A 12743-nucleotide genomic window follows, 5' to 3' on the forward strand; every position below is an offset into this window, starting at 1 on the left:
TGGTGGAATTCTGCAGAGTACAGGGGTCGTGGGAGGTGTATGCTGGTATGTGGTTGCCTAGTGGTGGACTTGCTCTGAGAACGTGGAAGACATCATAAGAGGAGCCTTGCTGTGGGTAAGTCTGGGAGCATGTTGAGTGTGCACTTGTGCCAGTGAGAGTGAACTTGTGGGCTACCTGGTATTATGCATGCACAAGGGTGTGTGAAGGAGAGTAAGGAGGCAGAAATATCTTCAAAGGCAGGGGTGTGTCACTGCACACACATGTGTGCACACACAACCTGGCACAAACAGGGCCATAGGTCTGGTGGCATCTGGAATATGCCTCCTTCCTCTGAACCTGGTGGAAAATTCATGGAGCCCAGAGTGCTAGGAAAGCAGAGGTGGAGGGGAAGAAAGGATGGTGGCTCCTCCTCCTGAGCGGTGGTGAATCACAGGGCAGCGGGGCTGTAGGTGAAGCCGCTTTCACCTGGCTTAGTACTGAGCTAGGTAGGGGAAGCTGTGATCTGTTTCTTTCCAGCTACTAGTCTTGGATTTTCTGGGTGTGCAGTAATGATCACCCCATACCCACATCCACCTTCAGCCTCCACAGAGGTTGGATCTAGGGAGAGGAAAGAACTAGGGAACATCCCTGAGGGTTCCGTTGATGGAGGCTTCCATGACCCCTCCTGTCTCATCAGATCAGCAGTAGAGGGCTGAGCAGTAGTGTGGTGGGAGCCAGGGCACCTCAGGGCTGGCAGATCATCCCCTGTCCTGGAAAACATGGAGATACCAAAGGAGGAGCATCTCTGGGGAAGGGACCTTTGCAGTGACCCAAAATCTCTTTGTGGGTCCTCTTCTACTCCTGGGTCACCAGGTGTGATTGGAGCCTGCCAAAGGTATACCTGTGTCTTCCCTTTACCTCTTTTGCAGAAGGGCACAGGGTTCCAGTTCTGGATCCCACACCCCATCCTTGCTGTTCTGCTGGCCTCTGACCTGTGGCTGTGTCTCTGGCTGCATTATAAGTGGAGTGGAAGGGCCTGCAGATGATCCCTAAGTACTGACTGGGGCAAGGCGTTGCGGCTGGCAGGGGCACACAGCACATCAGCTGGGGCGGAGATGGGCAGCCCAGAAGGGCAGGACCCTGTCAGATCCATTTACACTCCACACACTGGAACTGGGTCCTCGGGGAGCAGGAAGTGATGCTGAGAGACCTGGGGATGAGGGGAGGGTATCTGTCTTCCTGGTCAAGGCCAAGACCCACTCATTGTCTCCTGAATGATTGCTGTGTCATCTCCCTCTACTCAGCTGCTTCGCCCAGGGTGGGCCTGAGAAGCAGGTGTTCACTTTTTCCTTGATTGTCTGCTCTGTGACCACAGTGCCTCTGCCCCTGCCTTTCTGTCCATGCCTTCCTACCGCCCCCCTTGGTTCCCTCTTCCCTTCTCCCTTCCCTTCTCCCTCCCTTTCTAGCCCCTCTCTCCAATCCTCTCACATTACACCCTAGTCCCTCTTCTTTCTTTGGATCACCCAGGCCTCAGAAGGGCCATAAATAAGGAAAGAAGGGGCTGGAGTTGGAGGGACATTAGGGAGCCCAGAGCCTAAAGACCCCCTGCTGGTCCCTGCAGCCCTTGCCTCCAGGGTGGTCACAATCCAGGGAAGAGCAGGCTGTTCGGCTGCATGCCAGCCTGGGCACACACGTATACATGCACACGCACAGCACTATGCTTTTAGGGCCTGGGGAGGAAAAGAAATCAAAAGGGATGTCACTTAATATGCATCATCAGGCTCTTTTTAAAAAATAAATTTGCATATTCTTTTCATTTTATCCACAGATCAGAGAGCTAGAAATAGAGATTTTTCCATCCATTAATTTACTCCCTGAATTTCTACACCAACTAGGGCTGGGTCAACTGAAACCAGGAGCCCCAAACTCAATCTCAGCAGGGACCTAAGGGCTTGAGCCGTCACGCATTGCCTCCTACAGTGTGCATTAGCAGGAACCTGGAATCTGAGGGAGAAGGCAGGAGCTGGGACTCCAACCAGGTGCTCTGATAGGGGATGCAGGTGTCTCAAGCATAATGGCTGCACAGCTGCCTGCCCCTGCATCTTTCAGTAAGCAGAAGAAAGAGGAAGTGGGCCTGGGGAGTACACATCAGAGGGGAAAATGAAATTAACAGATTTGTGTGCTTTGGCCCAAAAATTTGAAATCTGTGAAAACTTCGTGGAAAATCTATATCATGAAAAACCCGCACATGACTTTTAATTTTTTTTCATCAAAATAAAATCATTAGCTTCCATTTTTTCATCCATACTTTGAAATGCTGTCGTACATGGTGGTATTGGCTTAAACCTTCTTGCTCTGTTCCCAGTGCCTGTAGAGGTTGTGACACAGGAAGACTCGTCAGGACCAGAACCCCAGTAGGGTCAGCCCCCCACATTCCTGCTCTGCAGACCATCAGGCTGAGACAGATGTCAGGACATCCAGAGGTGATTGTGCCCAGCCGGACAGCCTGATGGTAGAGAGGTGGTCAGTGGTTTCTCTCCTGGGTTGCCTGGGTCCCTTGGCTGGAGGTCTGTGCTGCTCATGTGTGGCTTCTCCCTGGGTTCCTGTAACCAACCACTCCTTTTCCCAAGGTGATAACAGCTGCCCCCGCCCACACATCTTGCATCTACTCTGACATCATGGAATGTTCCTTCATGACACTCTTCTGCTCTCCTGACTTATGTGAGTCATGAATGCTCCCAGGGCTTGGCTGGCATCGGCTCCCCTGGCATCACACAGCTGGTGGAGTGCAGGTGTGCCACAGGCCCTGCATCCCATGGTTTTGTGCTGCCAGGCACCACCCCGTGTTCACAGGCCCAGACAAGCCATGCTCTATATCCGGGAAGCTTTCTCAGGTGCCTGCTGCCTTGCCCCATCAAAACAACCCACTCTGTCCCGTGTGTCCTTCTGTACCTGAATCTGCTGTGTGTGTGAATATCGTGTTTCCCCTAAGGAGCAGGGGCATTGAAATGAACTGCTTGTCTCTGATGCGCACCCCACTGCCCTCACTACTGACTTGCAGCCCAGGACCTGGCTGGCTGTTGATGGAATTGCATGGGAGAGGCAAGAGTAGCTCCCAGAGGTGCATCTGTCAGGGACTTTGCATCAGGTCATGCTCTTCTCTCCTTCAGCTGCCTGGGTTAGGGCTGACAGGTGGCTTCTCCTCATTCTTCCAGGCTCAGCCTGAGACCCCTCCTCAGCAAGTTCTTCCTTGCCCTGAGCTCTGACTGCTATTCTGAATCACATGGCCATTCAGCTGCTCCTGCCAGGCTCTCCTCCCACATGGCTTGAGTCCACAGAACAGGACAAATTCAGGTCAGTGCTTCGCCCAGATACCCACTGCCTGATGTATGGTCGGCTCAGGAGATGGGCACAAAACAAACACCAATGGCCACTGCTTTTACTCCCAGGGAAGGAGTTTAGCCTAATGGTGAAAATATTTATGGTTTCTAAGTTCGAGTCCTGGCCCTAGCCAATGTCAGCTTCCTGCTACCATAATCCTGATAAGTAGCAGGTGATGGCTCAAGTAGTTGGGTCCTTGCCACCCTGCTGTAGTACCTTTACAGAATGAACCAGCTGATGGGAACTCCCGCTCTCTGTCTGCTTCTAAAGTGAAATGGAATGAAATAAAATAGAATAGACACCTACTTGTCTGGGTATGTAGCAGCCCATACAGATTACAGGCTGTGGTAACTCTGGCTTGAATGCTGGGGCTCTAAGAAGTGTCTGTTAAAATAACATGACCTGAAAAGACTTGTAGCAAGTCATCTCAAAGTGGGTGACACAGTTGCTATCTCCTAGAGATGAGGGAGTCATCAGGAGGGTGGTAAGGACAGGGGTGTGTCCTCCATGACTGGCAGGAATGACAGCATGGCGTGGATCTGCTGGAATCTGGGGTCTGGGAAGGACTTCTGGACAGCATGGGTTAAGGTGACACCCTCTCTTATGGATAGCAATGCCGGTCAGCACTGCCTGAGGAGGTGCCGGACACTGAGCCCTGAGCCTAGGCGTGAGTGCTCACAGCACCATTCCAGTGAGGTATTTTTATCTCACTTTTCTTTTCTTGCTTTTGAAATTGATATTTTATTTATTTGACAGGTAGGAGAGGAAGAGAGAGAGCACACTCTGATCCACTAGTTTATTTTCCAAATGCCCACGACAGCCAAGGCTGGGCCATGCTGAAGCCAGAAACTGAGAACTCGGGTTAGGTCTCCCATGCAGACTCAACTGCTTGAGCCCTTACCGCTACCTCCCAGCATATGCATTAACAGGGAGCTGGAACTGAGAGCACAGCTGGCACTTTGACCCAGGCATACCAACGTGAGAGGTCTATCTCATCTGCATTCCATTAGAAGAAGAGGCAGAAGGGACCAGCAGGAGGGGCCCTAGAAGGACCCTTCTCCTGACAATGAGCCATCATGCCTTATTGTCCTGATTACTTGGCTGCCTGTGAGCTGTTGTCTGAGTGAAACACTGGACCCATGTGACAGAAATGTAAATGCCAAAAGGGAGAATCAGGTGGCCAGACATGGGCCAGAGTCCCAGGAAAGTAGCTCTGGCCTGAAGCCCGAGTGAAGATCAGCTGGAACCCCGTCGAGGGGAAGGTGAGCCTTGGGCCTCATGGTGCAGGATGCACAGGGGAGAAGGGCTCCACAGGGACACAGATGTGCAGTTTAACTCAGAGCTGTGAGTGGGGGCTCAGTGCAGACATGGCCATTCTCTACTGCATGTGTCCTCCTCACGGAATCGGCACACTTTAAGTGAGCTTCTGAAGGGGCAAGGCAGGCTACATTTCCCTCACCAGGGCCCTGGGGCCCAATGCCCTGCCACTGGTAGAACCAAGAAACATAGTCAGCTGCTGCCAAAGTCAGCTCAGGAAAGGCCCGTGATCCGACCTTGGCTCCCAGATCCCCATCAAACTACACACTTAGAAACGAAATGGAATTTTATCTCTAAACTGATCTCCTTTTATCTTTCCTGCTCCATATGGAACTCTAAGTTAACTCTGGGGAACGATGGGGGAGCCATGACGCAGCAGCCAGGACTGAGCCTTGGGCTCGTGTCTTCTCCCCAGGGTCCTACCAAGTAGCCCATGTAGCATAGCAGCTCTCCTGCCCCATCCCCAGGGAACCCACGGGCCCAGGACTCTCAGGACCCTAATGGATAGTGCACTATTGACAGCTTGCTTCTCTCTTCTTGGTAACCATCTCTGTGCACAACAGATCAATTTGCAATCAAAGCTGCCTTCCAGCCCCAGCACCATCATCAGTGCTCATTCTGGGAAGGTGCTGGGGTGGCTGAGCTGAAGATGGGAGCAGGTGCAGGTCGGAGCTCTTGGGCTGTCTGGAAGAGCACACCACATATGCTGGATCAGAATTTCTGTAGCAGTGTCCTGGTGTTGGACTGGAGCTGCTGGGTGATTCCAAGGGGGTTCAGGCATTCAGCAGGTGGGATGATGAAGCTGTCAGTGTCAGAAGTCCAGAGAGGCGTCTGTGAAAGAGCACCAGGAGTCAGCAGAGGTACCCTACAGTCCTGCTTCAGTCATTCAGATTGTGCCTCCGTTTACAAATGAGAAGGCTAGCACCAGGTTGATCTCAGGCTGAGAGTGAAAAGATGATGAGAAAGTACAGGTAAAATGGCTTCTGAGTGAGGAGCTGCTAAACAAATGCAAGCAGCTGGGGTCCAGGAGCCCACAGAGAGGGGCTGGAGTTATGGTCCTGCCCTGCCACTTGTAGAACACGGACAGTGGCCTCAGCATCACAAGATGAACATGAAGGGCCAGCAGGAGAGTCTGTGCCTGTGCACACACAGCCCCTCAGCTGCAGGAGATGCATGGTGGTGGAAATGGAACACCTGGCCTTGGCCATAACCCTGGGTGGCCACCTACCCTTTCCTACCCCTTGTGGAGTCTGCTTCTGTGTGCAGAACACTTGGACACCAATGAGAGGTGGGTGATTCCTGTGAGAGTTAACAGTTGTAAGGAGGCTCCTGTTAGCCAGAATGGCCACCCAACAAAGCAGCACAGCACAGCCAGCTACAGAGCAGAGAGCAGAGCGTTCTGGGGGCAGGAGGTGGGAGAACGGTAGGGGACCTGGGTTGAAAGTCAAGGGCACTGGTGAGTATGGCTCTGAAGGGCTTTAGTCCTGGCCTTGGAGGAGCGTTGGTCTGGACCAGCCTTCAGGACAGCCCCAACGCCAGTCTCCAGCCCCCACCGCACCTGGCACTGATGGATGCTCATGTAGATGACTGCGGGCCCAAGTCTGGATCAATACCCTAATCAACACCTCATGACAGCCGCTGGTGCTTTCTCTCCACCCCAAACTGAGGGTGGGCGGGTGTTGGGAGTTGCTGAAAAGAGAGAGAAATGAACTCCAATGCTGAGGATGCCTCTGGATAGATAATTGAATCAGTCATGGTGGGAGGAGTGGGCTGGAGAGGACACAGCTGAAAGCATGGAGGAGACAGACAGGGCCTAGCCTGCCCAGGCCAGTGGAAGAGAGGGGCACTAGGGCAAAGGCCACGACGGAGGAGGATGTCACTGCCACCTTCTACTTTCTGGTCCTTCTGCCCTCTCAGCCCCTTCCATGCACAGCCTGACACCTTTCCTGCATGTCCTTCCCCCTTTTCTGAAAGCCCCACCCCTTCCTGCACAGTTCAACAACCTCCTTCAGAGTCTCGCCCAGGGGCCTACACCTGGGACTGCCAGGCCAACTCCAGCCAAGCAATCCTGCCTCACAGCCCTGCACCATGTGGTACAGGAGAGGCAAGGCCAGGTCAAGGACAGGGACCCTTGTTTGTGGGTCCTACTGCCAGGGTCTCCAGTTCTGCAACCCACAAAGTCCAGAGCCTTCATTACAACTAAGTGCCCTGCCCTAAGTGAGGTAGCTGCGTCCTGCTGGCTCACCTGCTGCCACCACTTTTATACCCTATGCTAGCTTATTTACTAGGTGTCAGGCCTTGTTCTCCTGAATGTCCTACCCCCACCCCCAATGCTGGGTGCTCAAGAAAGAGCTTGCTGCCCCTGGAGACCCTCACTGCCCATCCATATGCTTCTCGAGAGCCAATCTATTGCTAACCTGGGCCCAAGCACAGCATGCCCAACCCTGGAGAGGAGCCTGGGTTTCTGCCTCCCCAGCCTGCCCTGGGAGCAGATGTCCCTGCAGAAGAAGGCCTGGCGCAAGGTCTGGTTCCTCCTGGGATTGGCTATGTGACCTTGGGTAAGTCCCCTCACCTCTCAGAGCTTCATTTAACTCAGCTACTCATGGACAAGAGCCCTCTCTGCCCACCCATGTGGGCTTTTGGGGGTGCACCATTTGGGGATGCTTCTAATGGCCTGTGGAGGCTCAGCTGGCCTGGCCAGGTTCAGGTCCAGCAGACCTGGTGTTGTTACCTTGTAGCAAGAAAACAGCACAGGGATGCAAGCCTAGCTGTGCATGGGGAGGCTTCACCCTAAGCGGCGGATTGGGGCTACCCTTTGACTGAACTCAGCTGGCTCTGGTTTCCAGAGCTCTGCTTGGGTAGGGTCATGGAGAAGGGCGGTATGGCCATAGCTCTCCTTGGTCCTACAGCTTCACTATGGTTCCTCGCTCATAAGTTCAACTCTTCTGGCCAACTGTCTTTATTTCTTTCTCCAAATGCCCTAGAATGTCATGGCTGGGAGAGACATTAGAGAATTCACAGGTCAGTTTAGGCCCAGAGAGGGATGTGGCCCATATGATGTCACACAACAAGGACAGCCAGGACCCTGATTCCAGGGCTGCTTACTTTTTATGCTATTCTGGTGACTTGCAAACTGGGTTTCCTGGGATGGCAGTGGGGAGTTCAAGGCCTACACAGACACCCTGGGGGTGCTGTGATGCAGGAAGACCTCCTGCCTGTCTCTGTTGCCGTTGGAGCTGCACCCTCCATTCTGGGTTAAATGTCTAAATAAACAATTCTGCTAAAATAAATAAATAAATAAATAAATAAATAAATAAATAAATAAATAAATAAATAAACAAACAAATAAAAAGAACGTAGTGTAAAAACTGCTATCATGCACTCTGTTGCATCCCCAGCTGGCACCGAGGCTGCTTCTTGAGCCCCTGTATGTATTCCACTCAGCCTTTCACCCCAGTCAACTATCCCTGCCCACTGTCCTCTCTGACACCAAAGGCCGCAGACCTCCTTGCAGATCACATCCCTCTCTGTCTCTCTCTAGCTAGCCCTCTAACTGGCCAACCCTAACAGCCACTCTTTGTTCCCAAGACAGTGAATAAGAACCTTCTCAGGTGTTGTGCTTAATCAGGCGCATCCAGAGAGGGTGCTTACATTGACCTTCAGGGTGTTGGGAGAGGCCAGCAGGAGCTGCTGTGGAGCAGTCAGGCCTTTGCGGGTTCAGTCCTTTCACATGGAGGACTCAAGTGCCTGCTCTGCTGCCTATTTGGGATCTGAGAACAGGGCAAGCCAACAGGTGGGGTGGAGGGAAGGACACAGACTGGGGTCTTGGCTTCTGAGCTTGCCTTGGCAGGCCCTCTGCTTGGTAACAGGGCTGATCTGTCCTCCTGGGCAAGCATGAGGACTCAGTGAGATCCTGCTTGTGGAGTGCCTGGTCCCCACACCAGGCTTGGCCTGTGTCAATGGGGAAGGGAGGGAGGAGTATCCTACATGTGACTCAGTCCTGGGAAGCTATTCCATACATGACACTCCATCCCCTGGAGTCCCCACAGCCACCTCACAAGACGCCCATTTTCCATATGGAGAAGCTGGGGCTCAGAACAGGTTTGTAACTTAACTTTGTCAGGGCCCAGCTTGCTAAGGGCTCGGCTCTCCACCCCAACCCACCTCCCAGGGCAGCCCCCAAGTGGCTGCAGGGCTGCCTGCAGAGAGCTGCTGTTGCTGTCTATCAAGGTGGCCTCATCTTCTTTCCGGGTGGATGACAATCCACCCCTTATCCCAGTTGCCTCTGGTCCCCTTTGCGTCCTTTTCCTCCATCTGGTGTGCCTAGCATTGCTTTGGCTGGAGGGCATGATCCAGTTTCGGGGTGGCTGACTGGGGCAGGTTGTGTGTATGCACACTCATGCATTGTGTGACAGTGTGAACACAGGCAGGACCACGTGTGTACACAGTGGTGTGTTCCTGGGAGCCTGGAAGACAGGGAGCCACAGTGGGGGGGTGGAGAGCACCAGACATGGGTTGTGGAGCTGGGGAACCTCAGCTGGGCTCTGTGAATTACCAATCGGGGTCCAGCAGCCCCTCAGGGGCTGCCATCTGTGGTTGGGGGACAGGGAGGTGGGAAGGATAGACATCACAGTGCCTTGGACAATGCCCAGTGTGGAGATGCCATGCTAATGTGGAAGCACCCTTTGTTTCTGGTACCTGCTGCAGGAGCTGAGGTAGAAATAGTGGAGGCTGAATGCTCATAAGGATGTGGGTACAAGTGTTGCATTGCCCAACTGGGGGATCCTGGGCCAGCTGCCTAACCTCTCTGAGCCTCAACTTGCTCTTCAACAGAGACACTCTCTATCTGTCCTGGGGATCCCTGGGTTGCGGGGTGACAGGAAGGGTGCTTGGGAGTGGGATTGGTCACATGGGGCTCTGCCTTGGCAGCTGTCATGTCCCATTGTGCCGACCTCGTTCTTCGATTCACCCAGAGCCTGGCACATAGCAACCTCTACTACTTAAATGGCCAACTCCCCTCCCAGGTGGGCCACCATCTGCCCAGCTGTTTGACCAAGCAGGCTGCTCTGCAGCATGTTAACCAAGTCCAGGAGCCAGCTTGGGTGTTTTGTCTTCCTGGTGTGCCCCCTGTCGCAGGCACATCAGACTCTGATTAGTTTCTTATCAGGAGTGAGGTCAACTTGTCCCAGAAGTGGTGTCTAGGACTGCCATCTGAGCGGACGAGGGGACTTGCTGCCAGGGCTAACAGAGGGCTCATGGAAGTTCAAAGTCAGCCCCTGGCCTTCACTTGTCTGTTGTGGGCTCTGAGGCCAAGGGGCTTGGTGGGCAGTTCAGCCCCAAATGGGCTGGTCTGGAAGCTCAGGGAAGCCTCAGGTTGGCTCTACAAAGCCTCATATCATCACTCAAGTTGGGCTGGAGCCAGAGGACGTGTGTCCCATCTCTGACCAGAACCAGTGTGCAAATCCCCCACCCCACCATTTTTGGGGGGCTCCAGCCTCTTACCTGGGGTGCCTGCCACCTTCCTCATGTGTCCCGTCCCCAATAGGGTCCTGGGATCATCAACTCATGGGCTGAGACCCTCCCAGGACTCCGGTGGTCCGGCGCCAGCCCTTGCCGGAGAGCACATTCCCACTCCATTAGACCAGCCATGAAATGTGTGTGAAGGCTCCTAATGGGAGCAGAAGCCACCGCCACATCAAACATGTAGCAAATGAAGTCCCATGTTTCCTCCCGGACCTAGTAAGGGCCGTTATGTGCCGTGTCTGCAGCCATCAGAGCACAGGGCTGCAGCAGAGCACAGCCCGGCCCCCTCATGGCCCTGTGGATAAACAACCCTGCTTGCGGCAAATCAAATGAGAAAGTTGAAATACAGTTGCCGTTTAGTTCAAGCTAGATATTAATAGCTCCAGGGCTGGACTCGAAAGGAAAAGAAGGGAGAGAGAGGAGCAAGGCACAAGGGAACCAAGGACACCATTAACATCCAATTTCCTGGGAGAATCAGAAGGTTTGTAGCCCTGGACTCGGGTCTGGGAGCCAGCAGGAAAAGGTGCTGATCTGCCCTCCCCTCCCCTTCTTGGGGAGCAGCTCCTATTAATGGAGTGTGTGGCATGAGAATATGGGGGTGCCTGGGCCCTCTGCGGGGGTACACCTTAGTTTTCCCTGGCCTATCAGGTGCCTGCACATGTGTCTCCTGCTCAGGCCACAGCTTCCTCTTCTCCCTGACATGTACACGTGGTTGTTTGGCCATCTGTCAAATATTCCTGGTCATGGTGTTCCTCTGTCATCTGTTCCATAGGATAGCAGGTCAGCACCACACCTGGGCAGACGTGTTGCTCTGCAGCTTACCTCCCAGCAGCCCCATCTGCAGGGGACCCACCCACTCAGCCCAACCTCTAGCCTCTCCATGCAGCAGCCGTCAGCCTACCACCTGCCCCCTTGGGGACACATGGAACCGAGCCCCTAACTGGGAGTGGGGCTAGCACTGCCAGCTAATGGAGGCTGCAGAGTGACTTGTGCACAGGCCCCATGTTATCCTGCCCCAAGATCCATCCTTTCTTATGGCTTTCCCACCAGTTTCCCTCACTCCTGAGGTGGGGGGCTGGTGGATGTTGCATGGAGAGGACTTCAAACTGGCTGGGCAGGGCCTGAGGCATGTCATTAGCTTCTCTGAGCTGCATTGTCCTCGCCTCTGAAATGGGAATGCATGACGTGGGAGCACGGCTGACCTCCAAGGAGATGTCTATGGGCTTCCGTGCCCTGTGTCAAGGCCTTGGGGATTAGTGTGTCCCCTTGCTGCTGTCGCAAGCAACCACATACCCAATGCCTTAAAATGTCATACAGCTCTAAAGTCTAGTACAGGTCTCATTAGGCCAAAGCTGAGGTGCTGGCAGAGGTGGGTGCTGCAAGAAGGTTAGCTATTTCCCAGCCTCAGAGGGCTGCTGTGTAGCTCAGGTCTGTGGCCCCTTCCTCCCTCCTCAGAGTTGGCGAAGGCCAGGAGAGTTTGTTCCCAGCCTGTGTCACACTGATTCTGGCTTGCTTTGACCCCTTGCTCATTTGCCAACAAGCACCCCAGTGATTACACAGGGTGATTACACGGTGGTTAGCACACCCAGTTAATCCAGGATAATCTCCCCATCTCAAGATCCTTAACTTAATCACATCTGCTGAGTTGCTTCTGCCCTGTGAGGCAGCAGATTCATGGTTCTGAGAGCTGAGAGGTGGGCACCCTGGGGGACCTTTGTTCCATCTGCCAGGCACCTGGTGTGCCAAGCTCAGTAGGATTTTGCTTCCTGCTCTGAGACACATTGTCTGATTCCCTTGAGTCAGCTCCTTCCTCTTTAAAGACCCTGGGTGATCATCTCCCTGGCTTCCCCATCCTCTGTGCAGTGTCCTGACCCATCCTGCACCTGCTATGGCCTTCTGTACTCTCAGAAGCCCTTCTCCTGGCTTCCCGGGTGCAGAACATTCCAGAAGCACCTCTGCAGAAGAACCTTGGCCTTGCTCTTGGCAATGGGCTTTTCAACCAGGGTCGTGAGGAAGCCTGAAGGGTGCTCAGCTCATTTCTTACTGTTTTCCCTGAGCATGTTTGCCTGCTGCTGCTTTTTCAGGAAAGAAAGGGGGAATGGGTCCAAATGGAGAGGGATCTGTGGCGTTCGAAGAGGCCTTGGTATTGAGTTGCTAGCCATGGCACGATCAGGGGTTTGGTCAGTGGTAGCTGGGCTTTTGGTGTTTTCTTTGCTTCTTCTCATAAAAGCTGGACACCATGAGGAGGAGGAGAGATGAAAGGGGCTTGTGTGTGGGAATGCTTGGGCTGCTGGTGGTGGAGGAGGATCTCGAGGCCCTATAATCCCTAGGGACTGTATGCATTACTTAGGAAAGCTTCAGACTTCCTCTTGGCTTTAAAAAAAAAATACTAGGTGAGCTACCTTAGCTGGGGGGAATAGAAGGTTTGAGATCCACATAAAGAAAAAGTTCCCTCCCTTTGCGGGATCTGATCTCATCAGCAAGAATGTAATGCTCTGGTCTTGAATCTGTGATTCCTAAACTTCAGCCTGCATCAAAAGGC

This window comes from Ochotona princeps, chromosome 4 (assembly GCF_030435755.1).
Source record: "Ochotona princeps isolate mOchPri1 chromosome 4, mOchPri1.hap1, whole genome shotgun sequence".
Taxonomy (NCBI): Eukaryota; Metazoa; Chordata; class Mammalia; order Lagomorpha; family Ochotonidae; genus Ochotona; species Ochotona princeps.